This window comes from Heterodontus francisci, unplaced genomic scaffold (genome assembly GCF_036365525.1).
Source record: "Heterodontus francisci isolate sHetFra1 unplaced genomic scaffold, sHetFra1.hap1 HAP1_SCAFFOLD_761, whole genome shotgun sequence".
Classification (NCBI taxonomy): Eukaryota; Metazoa; Chordata; class Chondrichthyes; order Heterodontiformes; family Heterodontidae; genus Heterodontus; species Heterodontus francisci.
This window is the reverse complement of record NW_027140274.1, coordinates 381,354-392,424: the sequence shown is the minus strand read 5'-3', so window position 1 is coordinate 392,424 and position 11,071 is coordinate 381,354. Positions and strand designations below refer to the sequence as shown.

Below are 11,071 nucleotides of genomic sequence, written 5' to 3'. Positions count from 1 at the left end.
GCCGAGGCTCCCTGGCCTGTGGTGTGTTAGTTATTCTCATTTGGTGAGGTACTGAGCACTATATAGAGCAGGAAGGGCCTGTGCTCAGTGAGCTGATCTCACCTTGTACCTTCCTGAGACCCACACACAGAGCAGGACAGGCTTAGGCCTCATCCCCGGCCTGTGCTCAATTAGCGGATCTCAGCCAAAAGATTTTGATAAGGTTCCACACAAGAGGCTTCTCTATAAGATTAAAATCTCTGGTATCGGTGGTAATATATTGATCTGGATTGGGAACTGACTGGCACGACGTAGGCAGAAAGTAGTTCCAGATGGATCTGGATCTGTTTGGAGACCAGTTACCAGTGGTGTCCCACAGGGATCGGTGTTGGGTCTGTTGCTCTTTATTATTTTTATTAATGATCTGGATGCAGGTGTAGGGGGCACCATCTGTAAATTTACAGATGATTTGAAGATCTCTGCGAGTGTTCAGACTGTAGACGATGCTCGACTGTTTCAGGCTGATCTTAATGTGTTGGGAGATTGGGTTCATGACTGGTAAATGATGTTTAATTTGGGTAAGTGCAGTGTTATTCATGTGGACAGGGCGAATGCTCAACATTCATACACCCTTCAGGGAAAAACATTAAAGCAGGTGGAGAAAGGGAATAATTTTGAGCAGAGATCTGGATGTTCTAGTGCACAGATCTCGAAAGGTACAGCAGCAATGCTGTGAAGTGATAGCTGGAGCAAATAGGGGGTTGGGCTGCATTCAGAGGATAATTGCATATAAGATGGGGCATATTCTTTCATGGGATGTGAGCGACACTGGCAAGGCCAGAATTTGTTACCCATCCCTAATTGTCCTTGACAAGATGGCGGTGAGCTCCCTTCTTGAATTGCTGCACTCCATGTGGTGTAGGTACACCCACAGTGCTGTTAGGAAGGGAGATCCAGGATTTTGACCCAACATCAGTGAATGAACAGCGATATTGTTGCAGATCAGATGGTGTGTGACTTGAAGGGGAACTTGCAGATGGTGGTGTTTCCATGCATCCGCAGCCCTTGTCCTTCAAGGTGGTGGAGGTCTTCGGTTTGGAAGGTGTTTTTGAAGGAGCCTTGGTGAGTTGCAGCAGTGCATCTGGTAGATGGTACACACTACTGCCACTGTGCGTCAGTGGTGAAGGGAGTGAATGTTTAAGGTGGTGAATGGGGTGACAATCAAGGCAGCTGCTTTGTCCTGAACAGTGTCGAGTTTCTGGAGTATTGTTGGAGCTGCACTCATCCTGGCTTGTGCCTTATAGATGGTGGACAAGTTTTGGAGAGTCAAAAATCACAAAATTATTACAGTGCAGAAGGAGGCTATTCGGCCCATTGTCTCTGCATAGAATCATTGAACATAGAAAGTTTACAGTACAGGAAGGCCAAAAATCGGGCAACCCAGCGGAATCCCATTGTCCAGCATTTGGACCGTCGCCCTGCAGGTTCAGGTACTTGAAGTGCACATCCAGACTCCTCTTAAATGAGTTGAGGGTTTCTGCCTCAACTACCCTTATAGGCAGTGAGTTTCAGACCCCTCGCACCCTCTGGGTGAAAAAACGGTTCCTCATCTCCCCTCTAATCGTTCAACGAATCACTTTAAATCTATGCCCCTTAGTCATTGACCTCCCTGCTAAGGTAAATAGACCCTTCCCATCCACTCTATCCAGACCCCTCACAATTTTATACATTTCAATCAAATCTCCCCTCAGCCTCCTCTATTCAACCCCAGCCGATCCAATCTTTCCTCATCGTTGCATTTTTCCAGAGCTGGCAACATCCTCGTAAATCTCCTCTGTAACCTCTCTCGTGCAATTACATCCTTTCTGCAATGAGGTGACCAGAACTGCACACAGAACTGAAGTTGTGGCCTACCTAATGATTGATACAGTTCCAGCATAACCTCCCTGCTCTGATATTCTATACCTCTGCTAATAAAGGAAAGGATTCCATGAGCCTTCTCAACCAACTTATCAACCTGTCCTGCTCCTTTCAGGGATCTGTGGACATTCACATCAAGGTCCCTCACTTCCTCTAGACCTCTCAGTATTCACCCATTAATTGTGTATTCCTTTGCCGTGTTTGCCCTCACCAAAGACATCACCTCACATTTCTCCAAGTTGAATTCCATTTGCCACTTTTCTGCACACCTGACCAGTCCATTTTTCCAGCTCTCCTAATGAGCATTTCACCTCGTGCCTTGAGCTGAATTATTCATTGCAGAATTCTCACTGTCTGTTTTACCTTTGGTGCCACAGTATTTATATGAATGGTCCAGTTAAGCTTGTGTCTATGGTTACCCCCAGGATGTTGATGGTGGGGGGGATTCAGCGATGGTAATGCTGTTGAACGTCAAAGGGAGATGGTTACATTCTCTCTTGTTGGAGATGGTCATTGCCTGGTACTTATGTGGTGTGAATGTTACTTGCCACTTAGCAGCCCAAGTCTGGATGTTGTCCAGGTCTTGCTGCTTCTGGACACGGACTCCTTCAGTATCTGAGATGTCCCGAATTTGTCCTTTTATGAAACCTTGGTCAGGCCTCACTTGGAATATTGTATCCAGTCTTGGTCTCCTCACATGATGGGTGCTATTGAGGCTTTTGACAGGGTACAGAGGAGAGACATTAAACTAATTCCCAGTGTAAGACATCTTCGTTATCAAGTTAGACTAAAAGAGTTGGAACCCTACACCTTAGAGAAACCTAGACTGAGGGGTGATCCAATTGAGGTTCATAAGTAATGAAGGGTCCAATTTAGCATGGGAGAGGAGTCATAATTGTATATTGTAAAAGGCCAGATGTCACCCGGATCACATCAAATTTCATTTTCAGCAACAGGTTAATGAACCAGGAGGGCTTAGTGGTTCAGGTGTTGGACTTAAAATCCAATGAATATATGTCTGTGTGTGTTCAAACCCCACTCCTGGTATCTGTGTCGGCCAAATGTTACTTGTTGTTTCCCTGACTTTTGCCTTGCACCATCATCTCTTCTGTCATTTAATCACTCCTGCCTTCCAACCGTTCACAGCTTCCTATTATTTGCCCCAGCACCGTTCCTTGTCTCTGCACTTGCTTATAAGCTGGGAAACCTTGAACTTAATCTCCTCTGTCCCCTCATAATGACCTTCTCATCTTTCCTGAACTGTGGTTCCTCACAGGATCCGCTGCCTCTCCGACTCCCCTCCAGGGGAAACTGAAGGCCCTGAGCCTGGGTCTTGCTTTCTACGCTTGCTGGTAGTTGAGTCCTTGCATGTCTAGACTCCTCCAGGAAGGGCTTGCCATAATCTTCCAATCTTCCCTGGATAAGGGGATTGGAGAGTGGCAAATGACACCCTTATTCAAGAAAGGGTGTAAGGACAGTCCAAGCAACTCCATGCCAGTTAATTTAACATCAATGCTGGGTAAGGTTTCAGAAATGATAATCAGGGAAAATATCAATGGACATTTAGAGAGGTTTGAGTTAATTAAGGATATCCAGCATGGATTTGTAAAAGGCAGATCATGCTTCACTAATCTAATTGAATTTTTTGATGAAGGAGCAGAGAACTTTGATGAAGGAAATGCAGTGGATGTTGTTTCTATGGATTTTACGAAAGCATTTGATAAGGTATCACATAAAAGGCTGGTTAACAAAATTCAGGCTCATGGAATAGGAGGGTCAGTGTCCAATTGGTTAAAAAATTGGATTAAGGGCAGAAACAAGCAAGTTGTAGTAAATGGTTTCTTTTCAGACTAGGGGATGGTCGACAGTGGTGTTCCCCGAGGGTCAGTGCTGGGATCACTGCTTTTCTTGCTATGTATAAAATATGTGGATCTTGGAATACGGAACAGAATCTCAAAATTTGCTGACAATACCAAACTTGGAGGTGAGGCAAACAGTGAGGATGATATGAACCGCCTGCAATAGGACATAGATAGGCTAGCAGAATGAGCAGAGAGGTGACGGATGGAATTTAATACTGTTAAGTGTGAGGTGATGCATTTTGACAGAAGGAATAGGGAGAGGCAATATATCCTTAATGGCACAGTTCTAAAGAGTGTTCAGGGACAGAGGGACATGGGGATGCATGTGCATCGATCTTTGCAGGTCGCAGGGTATATTGAGAGAGTAGTAGTAAAATATATGGCATCTTGGGCTTTATACAAACATACAAGCATACGAACATATGAATTAGGAGCAGGAGTCGGCCACTCGGCCCTTCCAGCCTGCTCCGCCATTCAATAATTTCATAGCTGAACTGATGACCCACATTTCCAGCTACCCCTGACCACCCCCTTGCTTATCAAGAATCTATCTACATCTGCCTTAAAAATATTCAAAGACTCTGCTTCCACTGCGTTTTGAGGAAGAGAACTGCAAAGACTCACAACCCTCTAAGAGAAAAAAATTCTCCTCATCTCTGTCTTAAATGGGCAACCCCATATTTTTAAACAGTGACCCCTAATTTTAGATTCTCCCACAAGAGGAAACATCCTTTGTACATCCACCCTGTCAAGACCCTCAGGATCTTATGTGTTTCAATCAAGTTGCCTCTTACTCTTCTAAAATCTGGTGGATACAAGCCAAGCCTGTCCAATTTTTCCTTGTAAGACAGCCCACCATTCCAGGTATTTGTCCAGTAAACCTTCTCTGAACTGCCTCCAATGCATTCACATCCTTCCTTAAATAAGGAGACCAGTTCTGTAGACAGTACTCCAGATGTGGTCTTACCAATGCCCTGTATAGCTGAAGCATAACCTCCCTACTTTTGTATTCAATTCCCCTCGCAATAAACACGAGCATTCTATTAGCTTTCCTAATTACGTGCTGTACCTGCATACTAACCTTGTGCGATTCATACACGAGGACACCCAGATCCCTCTGCATCTCAGGGCTCTGCAATCTCTCACCATTTAGATAATATGCTTCTTTTTTATTCTTCCCGCCAAAGTGGACAATTTCACACTTTCCCACATTTTACTCCATTTGCCAGGTTGTTGCCCACTCACTTAACCGATCTACATCTCTTTGTAGCCCCCTTATAAGAACATAAGAAATAGGAGCAGGAGTAGGCCATTCAGTCCCCAAAGCCTGCCCCACCATTTAATAAGATCAGGGATGATTTGCCCCAGACCTCAACTCCTCTTTCGTGCCAGCTCCTCATAGCCCTCAACTCCCCAATATTTCAAAAATCTATCTACCTCCTCTTTAAATGCTTTCAGTGATTTAGCCTCCACAACTCTCTGGGTGGAGAATTCCAGACATTCACTACCCTCTGAGAGAAGAAATTCCTTTGCATCTCAGTTTTAAATGACTGTCCCCTTATTCTGTAACTATGTCACCTAGTTTGAGATTCCCCCACTAGTGGAAACATCTACCCTGTCAAGCCCCCTCAGAATCTTATACATTTCAATAAGATCACCCTTATTCTTCTAAACTTTAATGTATAAAGGCCTAACTTGTTAGCCATTCTTGATAAGTCAACCCCTTTCTCCCAGGAATCAGCCGAGTGAATCTCTTTTGACTGTATCCAATGCCAATATATCCTTTCTTAAATACGGGGACCAAAACTACACAGCACTCCAGGTGTGGCCTCACCAACACCCTGTACAGCTTTAACAAGACTTCCCTATTTTTAAACTCCAGCCCACTAGCAATAAAGGCCAAAATTCCATTTGCCCTCTTAATTACTTGCTGCACCTGCATGCTAACTTTTTGTGTTTCAATCACAAGAACACCCAGATCCCTCTTTTGTGGAGTCTCTGTCTATTTATATAATAGTCTGCATTTTGATTCTTCCTACCAAAGTGTATGACCTCACACTTTCCTACATTAAACTCCATCTGCCAAGTTTTTGCCCACTCACTCAACCTATCTATATCCCCTTGGAGATTCCTTATGTCTTCATGACAACATGCCCTACCTATTTTTGTATCATCAGCAAATTTGGATATATTACACTCTGCCCCCTCCTCCATGTCATTAATATAGATAGTAAATAATTGAACCCCAAGCACTGATCCTTGTGGCACTCCACCAGTCACATCCTGCCAATGAGAAAATGGCCCATTTATGCCCACTCTTTGTTTCAAGGAATTGGTAACTCGTGTGTGCATCATCACTTCAGGAATTGATGTCATACAGCATGTGACACAGAGTAGCAGATGGGATGATCCCCGGTAAGATGTGCCTGTAATACTCTCCTGTAAATTGTATATTGTATTGTCAGTCTTCAATAAAAAAGTCAAATTATTTGTTGGCGTTGATCAGTGTGTGATTGGTAAGTCTGTGTGAAGAACAGGGGTTGGCAACATGTCTGTACATGGACACCAGTGTCCTCGTTAAAAAAGTTCGGTCCGTGACTGATAATTTCAGGGATGAGAAATTTCCCATTGGCTTCTTCTTCCAGACCAGTCTGACTTTCAATCAAATCGCAGCCGTCAGTTTCACAGCTGACAGGTCCTCAGAGCAGAGACAACGTTTCAGAACCTCGGACAAGTTCGGAGCTTTCCGGCAGTTCTGATTTCATTTAAAAGCCCTCCAGAAAAACCCGAAATTGTCCGAGTTTCGGAAGTGCTGTCTCTGCTCAAAGCACCTGTCAGCTGTGAAACTGACGGCTGCGATTTTAAAAAAAAGACTAACCATAAAGCTGAGAGTTCTCGCTCTCTGCAACTGTCAGAGAGAGGGAGAGAGAGAGAGGAGAGTAAGAGGGAGAGAGGAGACCGGGGGTGGGTGTCGGCAGAGAGAGAGGGGCAGAGAGAGAAAGGACAACCTGAAAGGTTTACCCCGTATCCTTAGATTATGACCCCTGGTTCTGGACTCACACCCAAATCCCATGAACGAATAAAAAAAGTCACAACTGTGATTGGCTCTTGTAGCGGACTCTGGTTAATCGACAATATTCGGACCGCCGGTCCCAGACTGTTTAACACTGACTGAGCTGAGAAAATACAACTCACCCCCGAGAATCCGCAGCACAGACTGAGCGGAGGGGAAAACCTGTCCTGGGAACTCTACATTCAGGGAACAGTTTGTCCTGTGAATATGCAGATGTGAATATTGTGGAAGAGAGATTGTATGAAAGGGGAGGGCGGATTAGTCTGAAGCCACTGTGTTTGTGGATCCGCTCTCATCGCCGGATTTCAGAGTCATTCTTGTGCAAAATCAAATGATTTTCCAGTCAAAGAACCGCCCTGCTCCCTGCTCAGCCCCAAAGTGGGAATTCGGGATCATTTTTTTTTTATTTCAAGATTTCAGTTGAAAAGTAGAGAACATGTCAGCGAGGGGTGAGAGAGGGCGGTCAGTGCAGCAATAAAACCAGGTGAAATGGAAAATGGAGTCCTCAATCCTAGTGAAAGCTTTTCAACAGCAAACATACTGGAGTGAGAGACAGGAAAGATCTAGTCTGGAAGTCTGGAGTCTCTGAATTTCAATGGAATTGGAGAGTTTGTGAGGAGAGAGAAACACAGAGAGACAGCAGGAGCCGGGAGCTGACAGCAGCTTGTCTCCGCCCCGTCCTCTCTCTGCCTTTAAGTTGCTCTGTGCCGCCATCACCGGCTTCATTTCTGGCCCAGTTCACATTGACAGAGAGAATTTGTGCAGAGTCCCGGACATAACCGATCGTGCAGCCGCCCAAACGGCTCCTCCAGCCGCCGCCGCCGCCCAAGTCAAGACCCCCAAGAAGAAGGCGGCGGCTCCCCGGAACAAGCCAGCCGGTCTCCCGTTGGGCGAACAGATCCTCAAGATTGTGCCGGCTTTCAGCGATCGCAAGGGGATGTCCCTGTCCGCCATAAAGAAGGCTCTGGGTAGCAGCGGTGTCGATGTGGAGAAGCTCAGGACCCAGATCAAGCAAAGTATCAAGAGGAATGTGAACAAAGGCTCCCTGGTGCAGAGCAAGGGACAGGGAGCCTCCGGCTCCTTCAAAATCAGCAAGAAGGAAAACCCAGGGAAAAGTGGGAAAGAAGGTGAAGAAACCAGCAGACAAGAAATCTTTAGTGAAGAAACCAGCAGACAAGAAATCTTTAGCGAAGAAACCAGCCGACAAGAAATCTTCAGTGAAGAAACCAGCAGACAAGAAATCTTTAGTGAAGAAACCAGCAACCAAGAAATCCTTCGTTAGAAACCAGCAGACAAGCAATCATTGGTGCAGAAACCAGCAGCCAAGAAAGTGACAACAAAGAAAGTAACAGCCAAGAAAACGAGCAGCAAAGCGGCGGCAACGCCAAATAAGGCGGTGAAGAAAGCAACGCTTCAGAAAAAGTCTCCTGCGAAGAAGGTCAAAAAAGGCAAGAGTGCGGCGGGCGGAAAGGCGCTGAAGAAAGTGCAGACATGGAAGAGCAAGGTCAAGCCGAAAGCAGCGAAGGCTCAGAAAGCAGGGTCTGGAAAGAAGTGAAAGAGCGCGGGAAACTTGTAAACATCTGAACACAAAGACTCTTCTCAGAGCCACCCACATCTCTCAGGAAAGAGCTGATCCCCTGATCAAATGATCCCTGTCCCGGCCCCGCCTGCAGATTCCACATGGAAATGATTTGGAGCAAATCCAGGATCCCTGGTGACTCCCCTCCACCCAGCCCTTTCCCCACTCTCTGTAATAAAACAGAAGGATGTCCGGCCCTCACTCTAACTGGAGATGTGTTCGGTGCAGTGTCAGTTCACAAATTCAGGGGGAGAGTCCTGTAAGGTAGCTCGGTCACTCTGACTGAAACCGCCAGTTCCCCGGGGCTGCAGCCACTGACACTGCGGGGAGAGGATCCCCGACTCTATCCCGTCGCCGGGGGAACAAACAACTTTGTGTCCGGAGAAGAGGGAGGGCTGGGGAGAAGGTACATATTAAAGCGCTGCAGTGGACTCAGCTCCTGTGTGTGCACAACTCTCACTGATTCCGTCCTCTGGGAACAGTGCGGTCTAAACAGATCAGGTCAGGAGAGAAACACACAGCCCGAGAATGGCCTCTTTCCTCCTGCATTTACTCTGTTCCGGGAGCAGATTCTCATTGAGAAGCGGCGCTCAGATCACCAGAGAGAAAAAAAAACACAATTCAAACTGTCCAAATGAAAAACAGAGAATTAACCCGGACACTTCCATTATTAAATTAATTCATCAGCTCCGAACCAGTTCCCGTTAATGTACCGGGATGCTCTTGGGATTTATAAAATCGAAGGCAGCGGGATTTATTGAATTGCTGATTCTACACCCTGCAGTTCACTTCTTCACTTAACTGGAGGGGGAGATGTGTGAGCAGAGAAACAGAGCGAAATCCAGAGAGGGAACTGAAAAGACACCTGGACAGATGTGAAACAGGTCAATCCACTGTTCCAATAACTCCATCTCTGATTCCCTCCTGAAAGTAATCAGTCCTTTCACAGAGACTGTGGGTGGCTCTGAAAAGAGCCTTTGGTTTATTTGATGAGATTTTGGCCGCTTTACTTTTTCTGGGAGCTCTGAGCGCTCGTTTTCTTGGGCAGCAGCAAGGCCTGGATATTTGGCAGCACTCCGCCCTGAGCGATGGTCACTCCTCCCAGCAGCTTGTTGAGCTCCTCGTCGTTGCGGACGGGCAGTTGCAGGTGTCTGGGAATGATGCGGGTCTTCTTGTTGTCCCGGGCCGCGTTGCCGGCCAGCTCGAGGATTTCAGCGGTCAGATACTCGAGCACAGCAGCCAGATAGACCGGGGCTCCGGCACCCACACGCTCAGCGTAGTTACCCTTTCTCAGGAGCCTGTGAACACGGCCCACCGGGAACTGCAGTCCAGCCCGGGAGGAGCGAGACTTGGCCTTGGCCCGAGCTTTCCCGCTGGTCTTTCCTCTTCCAGACATTTCCTCAATCTCACAAATACTTTCACAAAGAATGGTTAATTTCCTTCGCATTAATAATAGCCAATAGGCGGTCAGGATGGCCGAGCGGTCTAAGGCGCTGCGTTTAGGTCGCAGTCTCTATGGGAGGCGTGTGTTCAAATCCCACTTCTGACACCTTGTGTTTTGACTGCACTGGAGGCGTTTGGGAGCAGCGGTGAAGAGCAAAGAGAGAACAGGAAAGAACATGGACAAGCAAAATAACAATGGACCCAAAGATGTTGCATCAAAACATTAGAGCAAGAGGCAACTAAGCAAACAGCAGGGCACAGAAAAGATCAAAAATGTAACCTTTGCATCGGGGTGGAAGATGTTGCCAATATCCTGAATGAATAGTTTACTGTCTTCTCAAATGAGGGGGTGATGCAGATATTGTTATGAAGGAGGAGGAGTGTGAAGTATTGGACGTGATAACTTCAGGAGAGAGGAAGTCTTAATTGGATGAACATCCTTGAATGTGGATAAATCACCAGGACCAGATGAAATGTACTTCAGGCTGTTGAAGGAAGCCAGGGAAGAAATAGTGGAAGGTCTGACCATCGTTTTCCAGAGGATTGGAGGTCTTGTAACATTGCAATAAAAGCAATTACGATGCAGATCAAGCATGGCTGAGCCTTGAGAGTAGAGAAACAGGGCTGAATTCCCTGAACCAGTGCTACAGCTTTCAGAATAGAAGGAGCCTATACAAACCTGATGGGTTCCACTTAAACAAAAGAGCTGGAGGTGTTGACAGTCAGAACAGATAAAATGTGCAGGAGTATTTGAAGCAGATTCTGTGTGGTTACTGTAGTTGTACTATGGAGTTATTTCAAGGAGGTGATGCTGAATGTAATGGATCAACGTGGACCCACCCAAGGCAAAGGTCACTGAAAGTGGCAACGCAGGTGGATAAGGTAGTCAAGAAGGCATACGGCATGCTTGCCTTCATCGGTCGGGGCATAGAGTATAAAAATTGGCAAGTCATGTTGCAGCTGTACAGAACCTTAGTTAGGCCACACTTAGAATATTGCGTGCAATTCTGGTCGCCACACTACCAGAAGGACGTGGCGGCTTTGGAGAGGGTACAGAGGAGGTTTACCAGGATGTTGCCTGGTCTGGAGGGCGTTAGCTATGAGGAGAGGTTGGAAAAACTCGGATTGTTTTCACTGGAACGACGGAGGTGAAGGGGCGACATGATAGAGGTTTACAAAGTTATGAGTGGCATGGACAGAGTGGATAGTCAGAAG

At 46.4% G+C, this 11,071-nt stretch overlaps 1 non-coding gene across 1 annotated transcript; it reads left to right on the top strand.

The window, feature by feature from the left end:
* The first annotated feature begins 9,879 nt into the window (after positions 1-9,879).
* trnal-uag (transfer RNA leucine (anticodon UAG)) lies at positions 9,880-9,962 on the top strand. The gene has a single exon. It is a non-coding gene; the product is annotated as a tRNA-Leu (tRNA).
* Positions 9,963-11,071: the final 1,109 nt, after the last annotated feature.